This window comes from Epinephelus fuscoguttatus, linkage group LG1, assembly GCF_011397635.1.
Source record: "Epinephelus fuscoguttatus linkage group LG1, E.fuscoguttatus.final_Chr_v1".
In the NCBI taxonomy this organism is placed as follows: domain Eukaryota; kingdom Metazoa; phylum Chordata; class Actinopteri; order Perciformes; family Serranidae; genus Epinephelus; species Epinephelus fuscoguttatus.
In genome coordinates this window covers 4,897,116-4,910,061 of record NC_064752.1, presented here as the reverse complement: position 1 = coordinate 4,910,061, position 12,946 = coordinate 4,897,116, and the positions used below count along the sequence as shown (strand labels likewise).

At 41.7% G+C, this 12,946-nt stretch overlaps 1 protein-coding gene across 1 annotated transcript in view; it reads right to left on the bottom strand.

Annotated features, from left to right (window-relative positions):
- The window catches only part of LOC125887905 (CD276 antigen homolog), a 67,233-nt gene that overhangs the window by 20,031 nt on the left and 34,256 nt on the right, over positions 1-12,946 (bottom strand). The gene's annotated exons all lie outside the window — the stretch shown is intronic.

Genomic DNA, 12,946 nt, shown 5'->3' with positions numbered 1-12,946 from the left:
AGTGAACACACCCTTTATGAACTCTTCTTCAACTTAAATGGTTTTAATCACAAAATTTCATCGTTGTGTTTCTGATTTTAGCCGATTCTAAATAAGAGAGTCTTAATTGTTCATTTATTACAGTGCTGTCTTTAGAAGACAGAGCGAGAGGTGCACTTCCTGTAAATTGCTTTAGGCCCGTTTCCACTGAAGAAGTTCCTGGTACTATCTGGGGGGCAGGAACTACTACAGGAACGTCCTCTCGCTCGGCCCTCTCAACCGCCGTGTCTCCACTGAGAGAGTGGAGTAGGAGGAAGGTTCCTGTAAAGTTACGGGCTGCCTCTGGATGTGATGTGATCGTTACACAACCATTTTGACCGGGGCGACGTAGGGTCATAGGGACGCCGTTAGTCGTTAGTGGTGTCTGTAATAACTCCGGTCACAGTCCGTGAAAAAAATATTTTTTCCAGCGGATGTCTTAGTTACAACATGATTGAGCTAACTGGAGTAGTTTCATGTCGTATCCGACAACGGGAGGCTTTTAACAGATGACGTCCTGATGTTAGCTTTGCTGCTAGTGTTAACGTTAGCTGTCCCTGTCAGCTGCAGCCACTGATGCTTTCTAGACATCGTGATTTCCCAAAACTGAATAAATACCACACATAAACACAAAACTGCTTTCCTAGCTCAGTCATGTTGTAACTAAGATATCCGCTGGAAAAACATTTTTTTCACGGGCCATTTAGTGAGTTTTTTTACATGGCAGCGGAAGTTATATGAACGAGCTAACCCTCGCCTGCTGAGTTTTAAAAATGCCGGCTATTTTGTTGCTTTCTGTTGACATCACATCCCTCCTTGAGTATATCCAATCAGCACCAAGTAACCCCCAAGCCCCAGCCAGGAGTCTTTCGGGGCCATTCTGAGTACCTACTCCGAGGCAGGGACTTGTTTAGCCCCCGTAAAAGTTCTGGAACTCTGTCCTTCGGGGGTGGTTCCTGCGGTGGAGACATGCACCAACGGCCCCGGCCCCGTAAAATTACCCCGAAGTTCCTGCGGTGGAAACGGGCCTTTTGAGTGTGTCACAGCTACTTAAAACCCACCCTGCTGATGTCAGTATGATGTTGGAGTCTTAAATTGGACAGACACTAAATTTTGGTTGGAATGAACATCAGGTTGATAATATTTTAAATGTTTAACAACATTCGAGCTTCACTTTGTGTGGACGTTCACATGATGACGTTTTGCAGACTCTGGGTTTTGTTCTCCATACTAAACCAACAAAATATCTACATCATCTGTTGTCAGCATTCCACGTCAAATTGACATTGGCATTGGATGATGTCCTGACATTGAATTTTGGTCACTCTGCATCACAACCTAATTTCAACCAAATATAAACGTCTAATAACTATGGTGGCCTTTCTCTCTCTCTCTAATAATAATGTGATTACATCACTACACAGTTGAACTGTTGGAAGTTACTTTTACTTCCTGTTCAGACACAAACAACAAACATCTCTGCCACAATATACAAGGAGACAATCGGCCTCATGCAGGAAGTGATGCACCAACACATTTTCTATTATTTTTGTTTGTATCCACGTTTTGTTCTTATTTTTTTAAGTGTCCATTGACTTCATCAAGGTTTTCTTATCTATGCTTCTCTTAGGTAGGAGAAAATATTCTGGTCGAGAGCACTCTGACCAAAATAAGAGAAACACGTTTTTTTCACAATTCATAGATTGTTGCCCAACATGAGGAAACAGAAGCTTTAAAATTTAGAATGATAAAAAAAATGCATGAAATGCATGTGGTATGAGTACTTTTACTTTAGTAAGGATGTAAATACTTCCTCCATCACTGCTGCTGACACACATTTAAAGCATCACAGATGAATTCCTGTAACACCAGTACTGACACTCTGGAAAATCACGTTTACTTTGTTAATTTCACAGTGAGTCACTTTTACTACGCAGACGTTCTTCTTCCTCTTACAGCCTGTTTTTGGTGGCATCTCTCCAGGTCTTGGTCATGTGCCAGAGTCTTTGCACAACACCTGCCCTTATACAGTGTTTAGGGGGCGTTACCTATGCTAACAGGTTACTATGATAAAGTCAGATTCATCACTCAGCACAGCTGGGTAACATCAGGTCTGGATAGTTAAGACTGTATTTGTACATCTGGAGCTGACTTCTCTTATATTTCCTCTTAACAGAAGATTAAGAGAAAATAGAAGAGAAATTTAAGGGATTGTTGCTGCATGAGGCCAAATGTGTCAGTGTTGTTCCACTGCCCCCAACATGTCCAAAACTCAGTTCATATAGGTTAACACCACTGCTCTCCATGAGCAAAGAGGCAGGCTGTAGGAAACTCTCTGAGCACCTGTTGGTGTGACAGCTCTTATCATTTATCTGACAATGTCTCCTCACCCACATACACAAGTGTAACCACACAAACAGGAACTGCTACTGGGTTTAAGAGAAAAAACAGAGTGTGCGTGAGAGAGAGTAAGTGTATCATAATAATAATAATAATAATAATAATAATAAGGGAGAGAGGAGAGGGAGGGAAATGTTGTCTCAGAAATCAACAGTACACTGAGCCATCTCACAGCACAAGCCTTCACCTGCCTGAGTCAGTAACACCTGAACTCCACCTGCAGTGACTGAGAGATCAGGGAAACTAGTTCACCAGCCAACAGAGAAGATCAAACAGATACCTGCTGAAATCTGTCTCTATTATACAGTCTGTGGTTGGGAAGTGAGTTATTGCATTTCATCACTTTGTGATCACTTTTCTAACTAATGTTTCAAACTGGACAATAAAGCTGAACATTTTAGGGAAACAGGCCAAAAGAAGATCCTGCACCAGGAAAAGATGTAAAGCAACAGACTAAATGTTTTATTCTCCACATAAGGTTTATCTCAGTGTTCACACACAGCTGTATCTGTATCTGAGTACATAAGAAACACAACTACACTTCACAAAAACTCTGCTTCTATTTTAGTGTGTTTTTTACTTTATCCGAAAAAAAAAAAGTTGAAGCAGCGGACACACGTTTTATTTCATCAGCGATAAAAGAGTCTGAAATTTAGCAATTAGTGCAACTATCAGTCAGGTGTTAGAAGACACCACACACACAAAAAAATCTGCACATACACAATACATGTAGTTCTGTGTGCATGCATGTAAATCGGAAGTTATATGTCAACTGCAGGAGCAGATGCTGAAGAGTTTCTCGGAAATGTAACCTACACAACAGGATGGAGACGACACCCGCCCACACACGTACACACGTACACACGTACACACACACACACACACACACACACACACACACACTTGCAGTAGTGATGACGCAACATCTAAAGTTATAAACCACCTCCGGGTATGGAGGCTCCTGCGACACTAGTCTAACACACGGCTGTAATCAATCAGAAGGATGCTGTCATCGATTCTATCAATACTATTGATCAGTGCTGATTATGAGGACATATGACACACACATACTGACAGCTGATGACACAGCTGCAGGTGCTGATGTTAAACAGCTGACGCACCTCAGTAATATTCTGTCTCCTGCATGTTCACACATTCTTCACACATTTAAATCTCATTTCATTACAACTGTAAAATACACTTCAGTCTGAAGATCAGTTTTCTCACCGTTTGCATCAGCAGACGTGATTCCACACCGAGTCAGGAGACAGAGACACACGACAGGAAGCAGCTCCATAGCTCTCGATGTCTTCTGAGGACAACATCACTTCAGCATCTCAGTCTCTATATAACCGAGCCGGAGCCACTCCTCACAGCGCGACTGGCTGAGCACCAACACTTTCGGTTTGCAGGCTTCAGCAAGCTGCAACAACACAAACACTTCCTGCACTAATCCTTCACAATAAAAGCCTCATCTCCACAGTAACAATGACTCAGAAATTCTGCACCAAAGGTGCTCAGATTGTGTTCAAATCCAAAAAGCGTTTCATCTTCACACTAACATTAAAGCTGTGTATTAAATAAAAACTATATGACCTCAAATCTAAGTAGGGCTGATGAAATGAGTGTAACGATTGTGCTTAATGGCTGTATTTCGTGACATGATAAATGCACTGGAAATATTTAGCTAAATAAATAAATAAATATATTCCATGCAGTTGCGCCATCCTCTCCCCCTCCTGCGCTCACAGAGTGGACAATGAGACGTTAGAGGCAGTGCGGATTAAATAAGTGTTTAGAAAGAATTTCAATTCAGGATTTGAGTTTGTTTTACAACGTTTTTATGATACAATTATCACTCACTCCAAGCGCCTAATAAGGCTGCTGGATTTAATTTCAATGATAAGGTGGATCCAAGGTGGATATAGCCTGACATCAAATTTGTGTGAGACATCAATAAAAATCTGACTCCACTTCTCCACCCCGCCGTCTGCGTTGCCACTTCCCAGTGTCTCCAAAATGTGCGTACGCATGACTCAGAGTTTGCTTACAGGTTCGCACATTCTCCCGCCAAGTTTATTTTTATAAATCACAACCTTTGCGTGATAAGTGGCCACTTTCAAGCCCCGTTTTGTGCATAAGCAAGTTTTATAAATGAGGCCCCAGGACTTTATCAAACGGAAGGAAAACCTTTCCGGTGCAGTTTCTCCAGAACAAAAACAAATTAACTAAATGTTCCACAGAAAGAAGGTGCTGAGATTTGGCAGCAAAATGAAGCCAATATTGATCATCAACCAGATAAAGTTTGTTCAGCAGCTGAAATAGTTTCTGATCCTCTGATTAACTGCAAATTAGTTACTGGGTGTGCACCACTAAAGCATAATGTAAACTTGAGAGCAGGTTCTGCATTATTACCTTTAATATGGATGCAGTCCCTCCCTGTCTTGTCCATGAGCAAAAATGTGCTAAAAACTGTTTTTAAAGGAGCAGTGTGTAAGATTTAGGGATATTTAGTGGCGTCTAGTGGTGAGAATTGCAGAGTGCAACCAGCTGAAACTCCTCCAGGTTAGAATTCCTTCAGTGTTCATAGTTGAGGAGATTTTTTACTGGGAGCTGAATTATCTGCAGAGGTCTCGTCCTCTCCAAAACAAACAGACCATAACAACATTTCCCCAGAAATCCCCAAAGAATCTCCCTTTGAAACATACCTATATAGCAGGGCATGCCGCACAACCAAAGGACTAACATCTCACATGGCATCATCAATGACAACTTACCTGGCTACGTTAAAATATCCACAAAGCTGTGTTTTTAGTGAGGAGGATTGACATCAACTACTGGAACAGGCTCAGACTGTATTAATCTCCACAAAGCATTAAAGTGTCCTAAGATTTAGTTTTAGTACATCCTCTCTGAGGAATCAACACTTTGTCACTTCAACCTCGTCACATATTGACGATTTAGTCATGGACTTTCCACGTCCACATAGAACTTGCAAGGTACCCTGGGTGTGTTGGTTGTTGACAGAGTTAGCTTGAGGCAACAATAGGAAGTGGTTCGGGGTTTTTTTGTCTCTTTTGTAATGTTTTTGGAAAACTATCTTTGTCCTTTTACTTTTCTTTTTCTTACAATTCAGTGTTTCTTCTACACTGTTTGGCATGTCAGAGACGGGCTACTAGCCCAGCACCTGCTAATGTGTGCTCACCTATTTTCTGATCCAGACGTTCAGGTAGCCGAAATATCATCATCTGTTCCACTCCAAAACAAACACACACTGTAATGAAACACTGAGCGCTCTGGTTTTGTGTGATTGGTTGTTTTCAATGTTGTTCTTTTTTCTTTTCTTTTTTAAAGTTTATTTCTTCGGTTGCTTTTTTTTGTGTGTTTGTGTTTTGTTAATGAAAAGAAAAAGACAGACAGAGAGCTGGACAATGATCTGAGCGGGCTGCAAATGTAGCTCAGTACAGAGTTGTGTCTGTATCTGAGTACAGGGCAGGTGGACGAAGGGGGGCAAAAAAGCAGAGCTGATCATCACAGAAACAGTTTGTATTTCATTCTGGTTCCTCTTAATAGTTAGATAACTTAAAAAAACACAACTGCCCACCAGATGAATAGTTTGGAAAAAACAATTGCAAAACATCGTACAGCACATACCCTGTACTTTCACACGACAGGATGGAGACAAAACACACACACACACACAAATGTCTGTGCTTCTCCTGACCTGGACTTTATCAACAGAAGGAAAACCTTTCCGGTGCAGTTTCTCCAGAACAAAAACAAATAAACTAAATGTTCCACAGAAGGAAAGTGCTGAGATTTGGCAGCAAAATGAAGCCATTATTAATCATCAACCAGATAAAGTTTGTTCAGCAGCTGAAATAGTTTCTGATCCTCTGATTAACTGCAAATTAGCTACTGGGTGTGCACCACTAAAGCATAAAATGAGAAAGAAATCAGAGCAGGTTCTGCATTATTACTGTGAGGACTGCAGATTGAAACCAGCTGAAACTTCTCCTGGTTATTATTCCTTCAGTGTCCATTGTTCAGGAGGTTTTTACCAGGAGCTGAATTATCCACAGAGGTTTGCTCCTCTCTAAAACAAACAGACCAGCTGATTAAAACCAGTAAAACACTGGATAAGGCGGCTCCACATAAAAAAAAAAAGAAGGCTTCTAATTATGGTGGCCAATGAGATGTCCATAGACGAGGACCTGCTCCACATGTAGATATAAACGGCTCATTTTAAGGCGACGAAAATGCAACAAATCTTATTTTCAGGTGATTATAAACAAATTAAAACATCATTATGAATATTATATACCATTTCTGCCAAAACTGGACCTTTAAAGGGAGAGTTCAGAGTGGGGTTGTATGAGATGCATATCCAAAGTCAGTACATTACATACAGTAGATGTCACTCAGCACGCCCCCAGTTTGGAGAAGCAGATATGGAAACTAAGTGATGTCCTGCTGTGGACAGAGGCAGCAGCAAAACAAGTTTTAGCCAAAAGTCAAACCTAAAACAAACAAAAAAATCCATATCAGTTAAAGCAGAATATTTTCACTGCTTTACCTTAATGTCAGACAGCAATTTGTGACAGCGAAATGAAGCCATTATATCCTTCCTTGTTCTGAACCAGATTCCTTTGAGAAAAACAGTGATTTAAGATCACTGAAAACAGGAGCTGCTTGCCGGCCACTGCTTCAACCAGTTATTTTGTTTGTGTTATTGTGTGACTTTGTTGTTTAAAGCAGTCACTTTGGATTCACCAAAGTCACAAAATAACACAGACTAACTAAGTGGTTGAAGCAGCAGCAGACCAGCAGCTCCAGTGTTCAGTGAGCTAAAATTACTGTTTTTGTTAATGGAGTCTGGTGTTTTTGACGAGTGCATAGATGGAGAACTGAAGCTGTTCAGGCTTTTTCTGTCGTAACAGGCTGTCTGACAGAGAAATAAAGTAGTGAAAACACTCTCAATCTAGCGTACGCTTAAACTGATACTGATTGTTTTAGGTGGCAACAATACATTTTGCTGCTGGCCCCGTGCACGGCAATACACTTCTTAGCGTCTGTGTCAGACTGCTGCCTGCTTCTCCAAACTGGGGGCGTGCCAGCTGACACCTTCTGAATGTAAGACACTTACTGTGGGCAAATATTGGGTGGGTGTGGAGGAGCGGGGTAAGGTGTGGTGGAAAGCTCCCAGCATGCACTGTAACACGTTTAGAATCAAATGTGATGGGAAATGTTCCTAAGTTGATGCTCTTCTCCTCAAAGGAAGAAATAATCAGCAGCAAGTTTTCCAATCAGTGACATGTTTCATCAGTCACATCTCAGGAGAAGAGATGCTTTGTGTGCAGCTCCTTGGAAATACCACACAACCACTCACTGACACATATCTGCAGTCATGACGCAAAATCCAAAGTTACCAGCCAACTTCGGGATCAACAGCTCCAACACTGACAAAGACTTTTACTGTTTGCATTTCCAGAGAAAATATGGTTAATGTCTAACTCAGTTAAAGTCAAGCCATCCCACTTGTTAGCTCATGCACACAGCACCATATTGCACCAATCTGGTTATACGGCCAATCATAATCAGCTGCAGTGTTTATTCAGGTAGTGTGCACACACACGTCTTACCTCCTTCTTACTTTATACTAATAAAATAATTAAGTCTGAATAGCACTGAGATATCTGACACACCCCCGCACTTGATTCCTGGTAAATATCAGTTCTGCAAACAGCGACGTGTTGCAACACAGAAAGAGAGCTACTTCAGAATTTAGAGGTGAGAGAAGAGGTCCTTCTTGTCATGACAGGATGTTGAAGCCCACCCAACCCTCTCCACTGTGGTAATAATGAAACTGAACCTAAAGTGAAAGTTCCCCTTCGCTCAAAAATGTGCGTATTTCCTCTAACTTGTCTGACCTTGGCTTCACTGACTTGTATCTGTGTAAAGTTAGTCATGAGAGGTGTTTTCACGTTCCTCTGCTGAAGGTTGTGATGTCCGTGAACTTCACTAAAATCTGGGATTCAAACATTCACCGGGCAGCTACATTAGGTACATCACTAATATGGAAACTAATCACTGTCTCAAGGCTGAGACACACCAAACTGACATAAAAAAAAAAACTAGGCTGAGTGTTGCGTAATCTCACTTTGCCTGTGTCTTGGCCAAAAAGCTGAACCTGAACACAGCACAAAAACTACAGCCAACAGCCAACCAGCACGAACGTTCTGCACCTGTGTGAGATGAAATAACTCTCCGCACCAGCAGGTAGTCTGTATCAACACATTCTCACTCAGACCTCATCACACATCGACGTGTGGTCATGGACCCTCCACGTCCAGATACAACGTCCAAGGTCCCCTTTAAATGCACTCCGTTCATACAACCACTCGAATTGACTTTTTCCCCCCCAACTACTAACACATGTGGTTGGGTTCAGGAAAAAAGAACAGGGTTTGGCTCTATAATCTTACATCTTTTGCCACCTTAACGTTCATCCTTGTCCCGACATGTTTCCCCCTGACACCACCTAACACTGTTACACAAATACAGCAACCAGCAGCGTATCATGCCAACTTCAAAGGACAGCTTTTTTGTCAGTGTCTCACATCGCAAGTCACTGACAAAGTGCTGGATTTCTACGACTTCAGAGAACCACGGGTCGAGACAAACACTCGGAGTACTAAGACCAAACACTGGAACTGTCACACAAAGGAAAAAAAAATCTGGCACAGCAGGAAGGGACGACACGAGCCCTTCTTACACAGAGATGGTGCTACAGCGCTGCTATGAAGTCTCTTCTTCATGACGCCTTTGCATTTTTACACAGAACCAAACAGCGACAGCGTCAGCCTCTAATGTGACATAACACATACATTTATAAACAAAACAAGGATATAACATGACAGTAACAATCATTTACCGTCTCTGTTACACGGCAGCTGATCTCGTCCTCTGCTCAGAGGGTAAGGAGCTCCAGGACCTCATTGTTTTCCCAGTTTGTGGACATTTTCGGCCGCTGCTCCTCTTTGAGTTAGCTGCTAACTGCTTTTAAAAATCTCCCATGGACGGTGCACACATAACATGATGTCAAATGTCACACCCATGTCGTCCGTGATCCCGTCCTGCTGGCTGTCCCTTTTACACAGACGTATTCAGCGCTGTTTCCACCTCAGGGTGAGACAGCTCTGAAATTCCCGCCTTGAACATGTAGTGTAAACAGAGCTACAGACTAAATACACCAGGAGAGGGAAGACAACGAGACACAGGTGCAACACGTTAGGGCGAGGCAGGCAATCACACAGGCGGGAAACCTGACAGGAAGTGGATCATGAATGAGACAAGAGGTAAGTGACCAAAATAAAACAGGAAACAGAAGACAAGCAAGAACTCAGGATCATGACATGTGAAAGCCGTCTGAATGTGCACCGCCTTTTCACTGGTGAAAGAGCGGTGGTGGTGGGCGGGGCAGAGGCCAGATCCAGAATGTCTCAGCGAGGGAGAAAGAGCATTTCTATGAGGTTTTTTTTTTTTTAAATACTTTTTTGGTGGAAGAAACATGCTAAACAAAGTATTAGGGAATTAATCAGTATTTTTACATACTTCATGCATCTGGAGGGGAACTTTAATAACCACCTCCAGTTATGACAGCACTAAAATCAAAATACTGAGTCAGTCTTTTATACGACATACGATAAACAGAACCATTACCTTTCTAGTCATCTGACCAGAGTGCTTTTTGCACCATGAGTCACAGTCACCTGCAACTCAGTTTACTTTAACACACTCACACTGATGGAGCAGCCACTGGGAGCAATTTGGAGTTCATTATCTTGCTCAAAGACACTTCAACATGCAGAGTGGGGGATGTCTGCTGTGATTCTGAGAGATGTTTTGTAAAACAGAGAAAAAGCCTCTGTTATAAACTGGAGATGTGGAACTGATCTGTGTGTTTACCAGGCAGGAAGGGCCTAACTTAAGACTCTGTCCAGTTGCATTGTGGGAAATGTAGGAGCCACAGTTTGACTCATTAGTGCAGTGCCCAGTCAAAACCTGCCTGTTTGGAACAGGCTGACTGCTCAGCCTCTGGTACTGCTGCTTGGAGATTTACAAAATATCACCATCATCATATCAAATAACTTCACACTGGACACTGACACTTCCTCTGGTCCCCAGAAATACACCTGCCATTACAGAGTTGCATCATCCAGCGGTTCAAAAGCTCACACAAACATTTGATGGCCTCAGTGAAGTTCAACAAATGAAGGTGAGTAAAAAGCACAACATTTACCTCTGGGGTGGAGTGGAGGTATAAAGTTGCATAAAATATGTAGAAATAATGAAGTACAAGTACCTGAAATTTGCACTTAAGTACAGTACTTAAATAAATGTACTTAGTTACATTCCTCCACTGCAAAATACCAAACATCTGCCTCATTCTTTCATTCAAAGTGTTTTTTTTAATCATCAAGAAGTCTTAATTAAAAAAAAAGTTGTAAAATATCATCTTATAATCTAAAAAAAAAATTACTTTTGTCTCTTTGATCAAAGTTTGAGCACAGAAACATCCAAAACAGTCACAACACACAGTTTGACATTTTTCATGTTTTATTCAAACGTTTGAACAGAAATGATGAAGCTCTGCCTGAAATTACATGATACCTGCAAGAGCATCATCAGAGAACAACAGAAACATACACGAGCTTCTAATATGACAGTCAACAACGGTGTACCTAATAAAGTGGACACTGAGTGTATAGTTCAGTGTGTAACTGTAGCTGACAGACTCTGGCTTAGCACCTTAACAAATAAAAAGAAGCAGTACATGTTTGTCCCAATGATCAATATCAAAATAATCAATAAGTCCCATTATATTTCACTTTAGCTGCAAAATATTCACATTTCTTTGACAACGTGACAGCAGGCTTTAGTTCAGTCAAGTCTCATGTTTCTGTTAATGCCCATGTGGAGCTCAGTTAGGACCTTTAACAACCACAAGCAGCAGGATCATATTTGGTAAATGGACTACATTTATATAGCACTTTATATCTTCCTCATTCATCCATTCACTCACTCACTCATTCACACACTGATGTCAGCCAGCTACCATGCAAGCTGCTGTCTGACCATCAGGAGCAATTTGGGCTTCAGTGTTTTGCTCAAGGACACTTGGACATGTGGACAGGAGGAGCCGGGGATCGAACCACCGACCCTGTGATTAACTGACCACCTGCTAGCAGGTATTTCAACACTTTGTCTGGGAATTAAAAAGTGACAGTGGAGGAGCCATCTTGTTTCCTTCAGCTGAGGATCATCAGGAACATGTAGTTGTTTTTAACAACCACAGATTTTTAAGAAGAATTAAATGATTTTATTGAACAAATTAAATGAGAACACAAACAGAAACGTCCATTCTTCATTAGCTGCCTGTCAATTTTAGAATTTAAGATTCTGTTCATGATGTTTTGGTCACTTCATGGTCAGGCTGTTACACTACAGATATTTTAATCTCTATTAAACATCTTCAGTCAGGAGTCTCCTGGTTATTTTAAGTCACCTGATTATCCAGAGTTACAGACTTTTATGGTCCGAGTCCCTCAGCTTTAAACACTTATATAAAACTATCAGAAAACTTGCTCCTCCTTTTATCAGGTCCCTTTTTAACTCGGTCCATTTTAATGCTGTTTCATCATTTGTTCTATTCTCCTGCATTACTGTCTCATTATTTATCACATGTTCATCAGTTTCTATGGAGCTGCATCTTATTCATCAGGTACTACAGTATAATGTCCTCAACAACACTTTGACTTGACACTGTGCTGCCTGGAATTAAATTATTCTACATTGACAGCAGTGTGAGAGTAAAAGTTAGACATATAAAATGTATGAATGTAAAAATAAAAGAATAAATCCACATAGAGGAAAGAGCAAGAAGCTGTTATTGAAGCTGCACAGGAGTCAGTCTCAGGTCCTGTTTACACCTGGTATTAACATGCATCCTGGGTGGTTGGATCACAAGTGGACAGCTGTAAGTACAGGTGTGAATGCATCCAGCGTGTCCTCAATGAGATCTGATCACTCAGACCACATTAGGAGGTAGTCTGAAACGCATATGGCCACATTCTGTACACAAGTGTCCTGGGCAGTACTGAAGGACCGCCTACTCAGCTGACGCCCTAACTTTTCTGACGCCCGTCCTTCTGTTGCTGCTGACAGAGTGCTGAAGGACAGTTACCTGAGCAGCTCTCCTCCCAGCGAACAGTCAGTTCAACGTCTGCCTGGTTAGCACGAGCTAACACAGCAGCTGCCATTACATGTTCCCAACAAACTCACGCTGACACTGAAACATCTCCACTGTGTCGTTAAACCCGTTAGTAACTGGAAAGTAACGTTAGCCATGTGACGCTAACGGTTAGTCCTGTCGCTGTGTGTGTGTGCAGACACACTCTCACCAACTGTCTCCAGCGTGGAGCTCACACTGCAGCAGTAGTCTCCTATGATGCTGAATGAATGATGC